Genomic DNA, 10,773 nt, shown 5'->3' on the forward strand with positions numbered 1-10,773 from the left:
AACAGATTACGAATAGTATCATATTTGCAATGAAACTATTATTTTATATAACTGAATCATCTGATATGCTTCCTCCAGGATAACTTAACGGACACAGCTCTACCTTCTAAACGGATCACTTTTATGATTTTTCCTAGAAAGTGTCAAGTTGAGTATAGTTTCTTGCTGCTTCTTTCCATGATTCAAGGCTTAAGCACTGAAACTAGCTTGAAACAAGTAATTATAACATGATCTCTCCAGGATCGAGGAGAGATAGGAGTGAGAAAAAGGACATCTTGTCACTTTTTAAAGGTCCACAATTGCTATGCTTTGCAGGGTGTGGAGGGAGAGGAGTTCACAGTGGAGGAAGAAGGAATCAGTCCCAACAATCATATAAACATTTTAAACTTGTCAATATCAAGAGTGAATTTCTAAAACACGAGTTTATAAATAGAAGCCATCCAGCTAGCTGTTAACTGAAATGCATATGTAGTATAGTCAAGGGAGTATTCTGTTTACAAAACTACATATCTCTTATTAGAGATATCTAATTTTAAAATAATACATTCCCTTACTGGATGTACAAGTGAGCAATGGAGGAAGTGGTGCATTTGCAATACCGGCTGGTGCTAAGGATTTCAACCCGTCCAGAAGATGTGAGCTAGAGAACATTATTAGGCACCAGAGTGGTTCTTTTCTCTCAGCCAAGATGTCTCCATTTAAGTCATTTTGAATTTTATTTCAAGCTTATTTTGTGAAAATTCTAGTCTTGGTTGAGGATAGTTTCCAAAAGTTTCTTGAGTTACTCCCTTGACTCCCTCTTTATTGTTTTTACGAACGATCACTGAATCCATGTGTATATCCAGCTCAAGTGTTCTTTCTTGTAGAAGTGAGTTTCAAAGATCTGTTTATACTGTTTAAAAAAAACAGACTTAAGAGAGCCCAGATGCTGGCCACTGAGGTCCATATTCACAATCTTATGGTGGTTGTTACCAGCTATCAGTGCCTGACCCAGAAGGGGTATATAGCTCTTCAGCTGTCAGGAAGAAATGAAGGCATAGGGAATCTGGGAATAATACACCACATAATAGGTTTGTACCGGTTTGGCTTTCTATACCATATCCCAGGCAACTTGAATCCATACTGCATTTTCCTCAGTGTCTCTGAGGCAGACTCACATTTTTAAATGCTCTCTGAAGAATTTTTTTAAAAATGATCTTTTGAATTGTTCCATATCAAAAAGGTCAGTGTCTTCACCTGGTTCTTTACTCATCTGAAAAATATCCCACACTTTCTGGTGCTGATGAAATTAAGTATATTTGATGTCTAAAAGGTCTGTGTCGTTGAGACTTGCACGCTTCTCCTCCCAAAGCAGAAGCAAGTCTGCACAAAAGATTTCTTTCTCTGTTGGAATTTTTTTTTTTCAATTTATTTATTTTCAGAAAAACAGCACTGGGTGTGGTGAAAAATAATGAATACTGTTTCTCTGTTGGAATTTTATGGTCTGAAGTTGATTTTCAGACAAAAAGTCTCAGGCTTTGAAGATTGTTGTCATTTCAGTCACTGGGATGTTCTTATTTATTTATTTATTTATTTGATTCCAAGTTTTTATTTTATTCTGGTTAATTAACCTATATGGTAAAAATTGGTTTCAGCTGTGGAATTTAGTGATTCATCACTTACATAAAACACCCAGTGTTCATCACAAGTGCCCTCCTTAACACCCGTCACCCATTTAGGTTACCCTTAACCACCTCCCTCCATCAACCCGGTTTGTGCTCTATAGTTGAGTCTCTTATGGTTTTGCTTTCCTCTCTCTTTTTCCCCCTTCCCCTATGTTCATCTGTTTTGGTTCTTAACTTTCAAATATGAGTTTAATCATATGGTCTTCTGGGAAGGGACTGCTGTCCTGGTTCTTAGGCCAACTTGTCCTAGTATAAATGCACCTGCAGGGTGCAGAGGGTGGAGCTGGGTGTAAGTGGCTCCAGCTTCCATTGGGGGTGCTGGGTTGCTCACTGAAGTCTTGTGTTGTTGGGGATGGGGAAAATGGTGACGCCCCGCTCTCATGTTCCCAAAGTGGGGAATTCACACTTGCCACTGTTCAGGAAACCCTCACAAGAAGAGTGAACAATCTCTTTCTTGTGTTCCTGGATTCTGTCAGATACCTGCTTTTACCCTGGCTGTGTCCTAGCTAACTGTCTGCCAGGCGACACAGTACTCCTGTGTTTGATCTCAGGAAGGCAGCAATTTAAAAACTCCAAATTTTAGAGATCTGTGAGGTATGGACCTGGGCTGATTCTCTGGGGGAGGATCTTCTCATGCTGTGGCTGATATCAGTTAGTCCCAGAGAAGCAGTTGCACTACCATGCTGGGGCTTTGAATTTATGGTAAAGTGCAGCAAAAAGCTACACCAAGGTCTCCTCCCCTCAGCAGGTGTCTCTTTCTATGCTAACGACTGTTCATCGGCTCTTTTATCCCCTGAGAAGCTGTGCTACCTCTCCCAAATGCACTCCAAGAAGGAGAAATTTCTCTCCCAGTATGTGACCCAGGGAATCCTCAAACCATGCTGTCCACTCCTGGCCCTCTGCCCTTCTTCCCCCCTGGGGGAACTGCTATGCCAGCCAATCTCCACTCGGTAGTGGCTTGGACTTCTAAAACCTCAGACATTGAGCTCCACTGCTTATAAAAACACGGATAATCAGCTGCTCTAGTTTTTCCAGTTGATTTTTGGGGGGATGTGTTTCTGTTGTGCAATTCCCTGTGTTTTGCTTTTTCTTAGTTTCTCTCTCTCTCTCTCTCTCTCTTTCTCTCCTCTCTCTCCAAGATCAATGCTCCATCCCCTCTGCAGTATCCATGATTCTTTTCTACCCAGAATTGGGTCTCCCCACCTCTTACCTTCCATGATGTGGCTTCTTTTCTCCCTCTAGTTCTGCAGTTTGTTCTCTCAGTGTTTAGATTGATTTCTTGGGTGTTCTGAATGACTTGATATTTATCTAGTTGGGTTCGAGGGTTGAGACAAGCATAGGGTCCTCCTACTGCTCTGCCACCTTAACTCCTCCCCCAGTCATTGGGATTTTCAAGATCATCCTCTTGATAAACTCAGCAATAGTTCATTCATTTCTTTGGCAGGTCCCTCTTTGCCAGCAGAGTCTCTACTCAGCAACTGTTCCCTTTCTCTCTCTCTCTTTTATATTGAAGTATAATTAACATAGAGCATTGTTAATTTTTGACGTACAATTTAATGAATCAGTAATCCTATACATTACCCAGTGCTCATTGAGGTTAAGTGTACTCTCAATCTCTTTTATCTATTTTACCCATCCCCTCACCTCCCATCTGGCAACCACCAGTTTGTTCTCTGTATTTAAGAGTCTGGTCCTTTCCTTTTCCAGTCCTTCTTTTTCTTTGTTTGTTCATCTGTTTTAAAATTCCACTTATGGGTGAAATTATATGGTATTTGTCTTGCTGTGACTGACTTATTTCACATTATATTGTATACCTGAAGCTAGTATAACATTATGTTAATTATTATTGAGTTAAAAATATATACATTAGTTTTAAAAATCACTTCTAGTTTCTTTTTTGAATTTTCATTTTTATTGGATAATTCACTCCTTCATTATATATTTTTGTTAAATGTCATGTGGGTTTATCAGTGGGGAACAAAAAGGGAACATAAACACATACTTAGAACATAAACTGAGTATACGTTCGGTGACCAATCACCAAAAGACTGAAAAAAAAATAATGCGATTGGTCATTTACCATAATATACATCTGTTATTTGCATAGTAAATTATGTACTGAAGAGCTAACAGTAAAGTTTGTACTTTATTCAATTACTGACCGTCATTGTACCATGGTGAATGAAATGTGAACTGTGTGTTGTTGGGGGATTGGTATTATTGAACTAATGCATGGTAACTGGAATCTATGCATTCTAAAACTGTGCAAAATGAGGACATTTTTACTATTTGGCTTGAATACCAATCATTTTAGTATATATGTGGACATATATGTGAAATTGTCTTTTTTAACAGCCAATTATAAGCTAGTATATATTTTTTAAATAGACCTTTTGTAGGGTATAATTACATCTAGATTTCAATAGATGGCCTTATTTATATTGTATTAACTGACATATATTAGATGTCTGTAGAGTGAAACAAAAAGACTATCTTACTGTTTTAGGCATTCCAAGGCCAATGTATGCGAGAAGTCTGAGCTTTGTACGTCCAGAATCTGTTATGTGAAAGTGCTCACTGTTTTATGGCTCAGAGACCTACCATCAAGTTGTCCACAGTGTGGAACGGGGGAGAGGATGGGCTATGTTCATTGAGCCACTTACCTGGCACTGCTTAGCACAGTAAACCTTCCAGGTGTCTTCAGTAAGCCCATAGTTAAAACAGTTGGATCAACCCCTTTAAGCAATCAAAGCCCAAAAGGGCAGAAAGAGCCTGACTAGTGCATTTAGCAGATAATTTATTGAATATGTATTAAATAATAGTAAGTGCTAAGCACTGGTGAATAAAATATCAAAAGACAATGTCCCTGGCCAAATGTAACTTAAAATCTATTGGAAGAAACAGACAATACCAAGAAAGCATAAAAATATGATTATACATTGTGGTAAAAATATTAAAGGGAAAGGGAAATTGGATGTAATGTAAAATAAGGGAGAGAGACATATTTACTTTAGAAAGGGTGGTTAGAGAAGAAATCTGTGAAAAGATCACATTTAAAGACAGACTTAAGGAAAAAGAAGTCAGCCACGAAGGAAATGGGTTGTACTTTCTATGCAATGTATGTAAACTATTCTAGCTACATAGAGGTCAACAAACTATAGCTCATGGCCTGAACCTGTCCATATATAACTTTTTTTTTTTGGAATACAGTCAAGCTAATTTATTTATTATCCATAGCTGCTTGATGTTATAATATCATAGTTGAATAGTTGTAACAGAAATTGTATGACCCAAAAGTTTAAAATAATTACTATCTGTTGTTTAAAAAAAATGTTTTCCAGTCATGGGCTAGAAAGTAAGAATAATGTCATATGATGAAGTTGAAAAAATAGGACAGAATAAAATCATTCAGGACTTCAGCAACAGAGAGATAGAGATAGAGAGAGAGAGAGAAACGGAGAGAGACAGAGAATTAGCTTGTGTTTTGTTATATGTTAAAAATCCGCTATACAATGGGAAGCCATTGAAATGTAGGAAGCAAAGGAGTGTTATGATCCAATTTATATTTAAGAAGATCATTCTGACATTTGATTTTAAATCATAGTATAGAAATAGTAAAAGACCACTATTCCCACTATAACTAGAAAAAAAAAAACCCGAAACAAATAAAATACAAAGATCAAGAATTTCTAGATCCACATAAGATATAGAAAATTGGAAAAGGGGGCACCCGGGTGGTTCAGTCAGTTGAGTGGCTGCCTGCAGCTTGGGTTATGATCCCAGTGTCCTGGGATTAAGCCTCGCATTGGGCTTCTTACTCAGCTGGGAGCCTGCTTCTCCCTCTCCCCCTGTCTGCTACTCCCCTTGATTGTGCTCTCTCTGTCAAATAAATAAAATCTTAAAAAAAAAAGTTGGAAAAGGTCAGGCTCATCAAATAGCCATCTTCAAGAAAAGAAGATACAGAGGAGAAGATGGTGGAGGAGGAGGAAAATACTAGGCTTATCTCATTCCATGAATACAACTAAATAACCATCAAATAATCTGTGATATACCAGAAATAAATCTGAAGACTAGCAGAGCTAACTCCACAACTAAAGACAGAGAAGAAGATAGGAAATGCAGAGACAATAGCTTGGGAGAGAAATGGATTTTTGCCACTGTGGTGGGGAAGGAGCCATGGACGCAGAGAGGGGCCAGAGACAGACTATCACACAAGGGGAGTGCAAAGGGAAGATGAATCCCCACAACAATGGGCTTGAAAAGTGAGGATACATTTCATGAGTTCTGGCAACCATCTGCTTAAAGCTTGGAGTTTTAAAGGTCAGCATGCTTGTCTTAGAGGGCTGGGAGGACACTGGGGCTGCTCTTAGAGAAAAGGCAGGGCAAACAGCCTGTGACATACACCATGGAAACAACTATCTGAAGAGCACTTGAGACACACAGTTGGGAGGTTAATTGCTCATCTCAGGGTGTGTCCCAGAGAGGCAACATTCAGAGAGACCCCTCCAGAAACAAAGGAATTGGTAGATGCCATTTTTCTTCCCACTGCTCAGCATAAACACAGAGCCACCTGTAGGAAACAGTGAAGTGCCAACTCTTGCTACCTAACTTGCTTTCACCAAGCCCTGTCCGCCACCATGCTCCTTCCCAGTCATGCTTTCCTCAGTTGCAGTGTGGTGGGCATCCTCCCCCTAGAAGACCAGCCCAAACCACTGCCAACACCAAGTCACCTGAGCCCAGTTTTGCAGAGCCTCAGTTCAAGTAGCAGTGGAGACAGGTCTCATTTCACAAGCAGACCAGAGCACACCTAGATAAAACTTACCATATTCAGTCCAGGGACCAAAAACTACCCACAACAAGCAAAGAGAAACTCTGTAGAAGACTGGCCTGAAGGGCAACATCACCAGGACACAATAGCAGAGCACACACCACATACATTGGAGACACTCCCAGCAATGCCAGACCCTGAGGAACAGGGGACACTACACTGCAGGGCACTATAGGACCTCTTCTTCATAAAGCCATTACCCTGAAGAACAGGAGAAGTAGCTGACTTTCCTTACACACAGAAATAGGCACAGATGTTATAATGCCAAATGAGAAGGAGAAATTTGTCCTGAAAGAAAGAACAGCACAAGACCAAAGCCAGAGATCTAACTGAAACCAATGTAAGTAACACACCTGATGAAGAATTCAAAGTAATGATCATAGGGATACTCACTGGACTTGAGAAAAGAGTAGAAGGCATCAGTGAGACCCTTAACACAGAAATAGCAAAAATAAAGAGCTCAGTAGCAAAAATAAAAAGCTCATGAACAAAATAAGAAACCCACTTGATGGAATGAACAGCAAGCTAGAAGAAGCAGAGCAACAAATTAATGACCTTGAAGACAGAGTAATGGAAAATCATCAAGCTGAACAAAAGAGAAAAAAAGAATTATGCAGAATCTGAATAGACTTCAGGAAGTCAGTGACTCCATAAAATGTAATAACATTTGATTATAGGAGTCCCAGAAGAAAAGAGATAAAAGGGTACAGAGAATTTATTTGAAGGAATAATAGCTGAAACTTCCATAATCTGGGGAAGGAAACAGATACCCAGATCCAGGAGACACAAAGAACACCCAAAAAAATCAACAAAAGCAGATCCACACCAAGACATAAGTAATTAAAATGGTAAAATGGACTGGTGAATCACTGAACTCTACTTCTGAAACTAATACTACACTATATGTTAATTAGCTGAATTTAAATAAAAAATTAAAAAAATAAAATGGTAGGGGCGCCTGGGTGGCTCAGTGGGTTGAGCCGCTGCCTTCGACTCAGGTCATGATCCCAGGGTCCTGGGATCGAGTCCCACATCGGGCTCTCTGCACAGCAGGGAGCCTGCTTCCCTCGCTCTCTCTGCCTGCCTCTCTGTCTACTTGTGATCTCTCTCTGTAAAATAAATGAATAAAATCTTTAAAGAAAAACAACAACAACAAAAAATAAAATAAAATGGTAAAATGTAGTGACAAAGAAAAAATATTAAAAGCAGCAAGATCAAAGACAATTACATACAAAGGAAATCATAGAGGGCTACCAGTGGATTTTTCAGCAGAAACAAACATTCCAAGGCAGAAAGACGTGTCATGATATATTCAAAATGCTGAATGGAAAACACCTGCAGCAGCCAAGAATACTGCATACAGCAGGGCTATTACTCAGTATAGATGGATAGAGTTTCACAGACAAACAAAAACTAAAGGAGTTCATGACCACAAAATCAGTCCTTCAAGAAATATTAATGAGGACACATTGAGTGGAAAGGAAAGACCAAAAACAATATCAAGGTAAGAAACACAAAAACAGTAAAAAAAAAAAAATTGAATATTTATGTAAAACAAATCAGTGAAGGAACTCACAAAATAAAAAAATGTAAAAAAGGACACCATAGGCCTAAACATAGGAAGAAGAGTAATAATGGGTTGAAATTTTTTTCAAAGATTTTATTTATTCATTTGCCAGAGATCACAAGTAGGCAGAGAAGCGGGCAGAGAGAGAGGAGGAAGCAGGCTCCCCATTGAACAGAGAGCCCAATTCGGGGCTAGATCCCAGGACCCTGGAATCATGACCTGAGCTGAAGGCAGAGGCTTTAACCCACTGAGCCACTCAGGCACCCCAACGGGTTGAAATTTAAATGATTATCAACATAATACAGACTGCTGTATGCAGATGATGTTATATACAAACCTAATGATAACCACAAATCAAAAACCACAAATAAGTATGCAAAATATAAAGCAAAATAAATTCAAATATATCTCTAAGTTTCCAGCAAACCAGGAAAGAGGGAAAGACAAGAAATGATCAGAAAATCTTCAGAAACAATCACAAAAAGGTAACAAACTAGCAACAAATATAGATCTTTCAATAATTACTTAGAATGTAAATGGATTAATTACATTAGTAATTAGTAATTAGTCTGTCACAGAATGCATAAAAAACAAGACTAATCTGTATGCTACCTACAAGAGACTCATTTCAGACCAAAAAATACCTACAGATAAAAAGTGAGGGGGGTGGAGAAAAGTTTATCATACAAATGGATGTCTAAACAAAGCCAGTGTAGCAATACTTAAGACAACTAGACTTATTTATTTATTTATTTATTTAGTATGCTATGTTAGTCACCAGATATTACATCATTCGTTTTTGATGTAGTGTTCCATGATTCATTGTTTGTGTATAACACCCAGGGCTCCATGCAATCCATGCCCTCCTTAATACCATCGTCAGGCTAACCCATTTCCCACCCACCTCCCCTGTAAAACCCTCAGTTTGTTTCTCACTGTCCATAGTCTCTCATGGTTTGTCTCTCACTCCAATTTTCCCCCCTCCATTTCCCCCATCCTTCTCCTAATGTCCTTATGCTCCACAAATAAGTGAAGTCATATGATAACTGACTTTCTCTGCTTGACTTATTTCACTCAGCATAATCTTCTCCAGTCCCATCCATGTTGATGCAAAAACTGGGTATTCATCCTTTCTGATGACTGAGTAATATTCCATTCTATATATGGACCCCATCTTCTTTTTTTTTTTTTTTAAGATTTTATTTGACACAGAGAGAGAAGCCACAAGTAGGCAGAGAGGCAGGCAGAGAGAGAGAGAGGGGAGGAAGAAGGCTCCCTGCGGAGCAGAGAGCCCGACGTGGGGCTCGATCCCAGGACCCTGGGATCATGACCTGAGCTGAAGGCAGAGGCTTTAACCCACTGAGCCACCCAGGCGCCCCTGGACCCCATCTTCTTTATCCACTCATCTGTTGAAGGGCATCTTGGCTCTTTCCACAGTTTGTTTATTGTGGACATTGCTGCTATGAACACTGGGGTGAATATGACCCTTCTTTTAATTACATCTGTATCTTTGGGGTAAATACCTAGAAGAGCAATTGCTAGGTTACAAGATGGCTCTATTTTTAATTTTTTGAGGAACCTCCATATTGTTTTCCAAAGTGGCCGCACTAGCTTACATTCCCACTAAGTTTAAGAGGGTTCTGCTTTCTCCACATCCTCTCCAACATTTGTTGTTTCTTGCCTTGTTATTTTTTCCCATTCTAACTGGTGTAAGGTGGTATCTCACTGTGGTTTTGATTTAAGTTTCCCTGATGGTTAATGATGAACATTTTTTCATGTGTCTGTTAGCCATTTGTATGTCTTCTTTGGGGAAGTGTCCATTCATGTCTTCTGCCAATTTTTTGAATTGATTATTTGCTTTTGGGGTGTTGAGTTTGAGAAGTTCTTTAGAGATCTTGGATATCAGTCCTTTTTCTGTAGTGTTATTTGCAAATATCTTCTCCCATTCCGTGGGTTGCCTCTTTGTTTTGTTGACTATTTCCTTTGCTGTGCAGAAGCTTTTGATCTTGATGAAGTTAAAAAAGTTCACTTTCTCTTGTTTCCCTTGCCTTTGGAGACGTGTCTTGAAAGCAGTCACTGTGGCTGATTTTGAAGAGTTTCCTACCCATGTTCTTCTCTAGGATTTTGATGGATTCCTTTCTCACATTGAGGTATTTCATCCATTTAGAGTTTGTCTTGGTGTATGGTGTAAGAGAATGGTTGAGTTTTATTCTTCTACATATAGCTGTCCAATTTTCCCAGCAACATTTATTGAAGAGAAATGTTATTGTTATTTATTATAAATATTGTTATTTATTATAAATGTTATTGTTATTTTATATTGTTATTGTTATTTATTGTCTTTTTTTCCACTGGGTATTTTTTCCTGCTTTGTCGAAGATTATTTGACCATAGAGTTGAGGGTCCATATCTGGGCTCTCTATTCTGTTCCATTGGTCTATGTGTCTATTTTTGTGCCAGTACCTTGCTGTCTTGGTGATCAAAGCTTTGTAATATAACTTGAAATCAGGCAATGTGATGCCCCCAGCTTTGTTTTTCTTTTTTCAACATTTCCTTGGCAATTCGGGGTCTTTTCTGGTTCCATACAAATTTTAGGATTGTTTGTTCAGCACTTCAAAAAATGCCAATGATATTTTGATCAGGATGCATTGAAAGTATAGATTGCTTGGGCAGCATAGACATTTTAACAATGTTTATTCTTCCGACCCATGAAC

The 10,773-nt window shown here is 38.8% G+C and overlaps 1 pseudogene; it reads right to left on the reverse strand.

The window, feature by feature from the left end:
• Positions 1-516: 516 nt before the first annotated feature.
• Positions 517-3,086, reverse strand: LOC122896607 (annotated as a pseudogene).
• Positions 3,087-10,773: the final 7,687 nt, after the last annotated feature.

Source organism: Neovison vison, chromosome X (genome assembly GCF_020171115.1).
Source record: "Neovison vison isolate M4711 chromosome X, ASM_NN_V1, whole genome shotgun sequence".
Lineage (NCBI taxonomy): Eukaryota > Metazoa > Chordata > Mammalia > Carnivora > Mustelidae > Neogale > Neogale vison.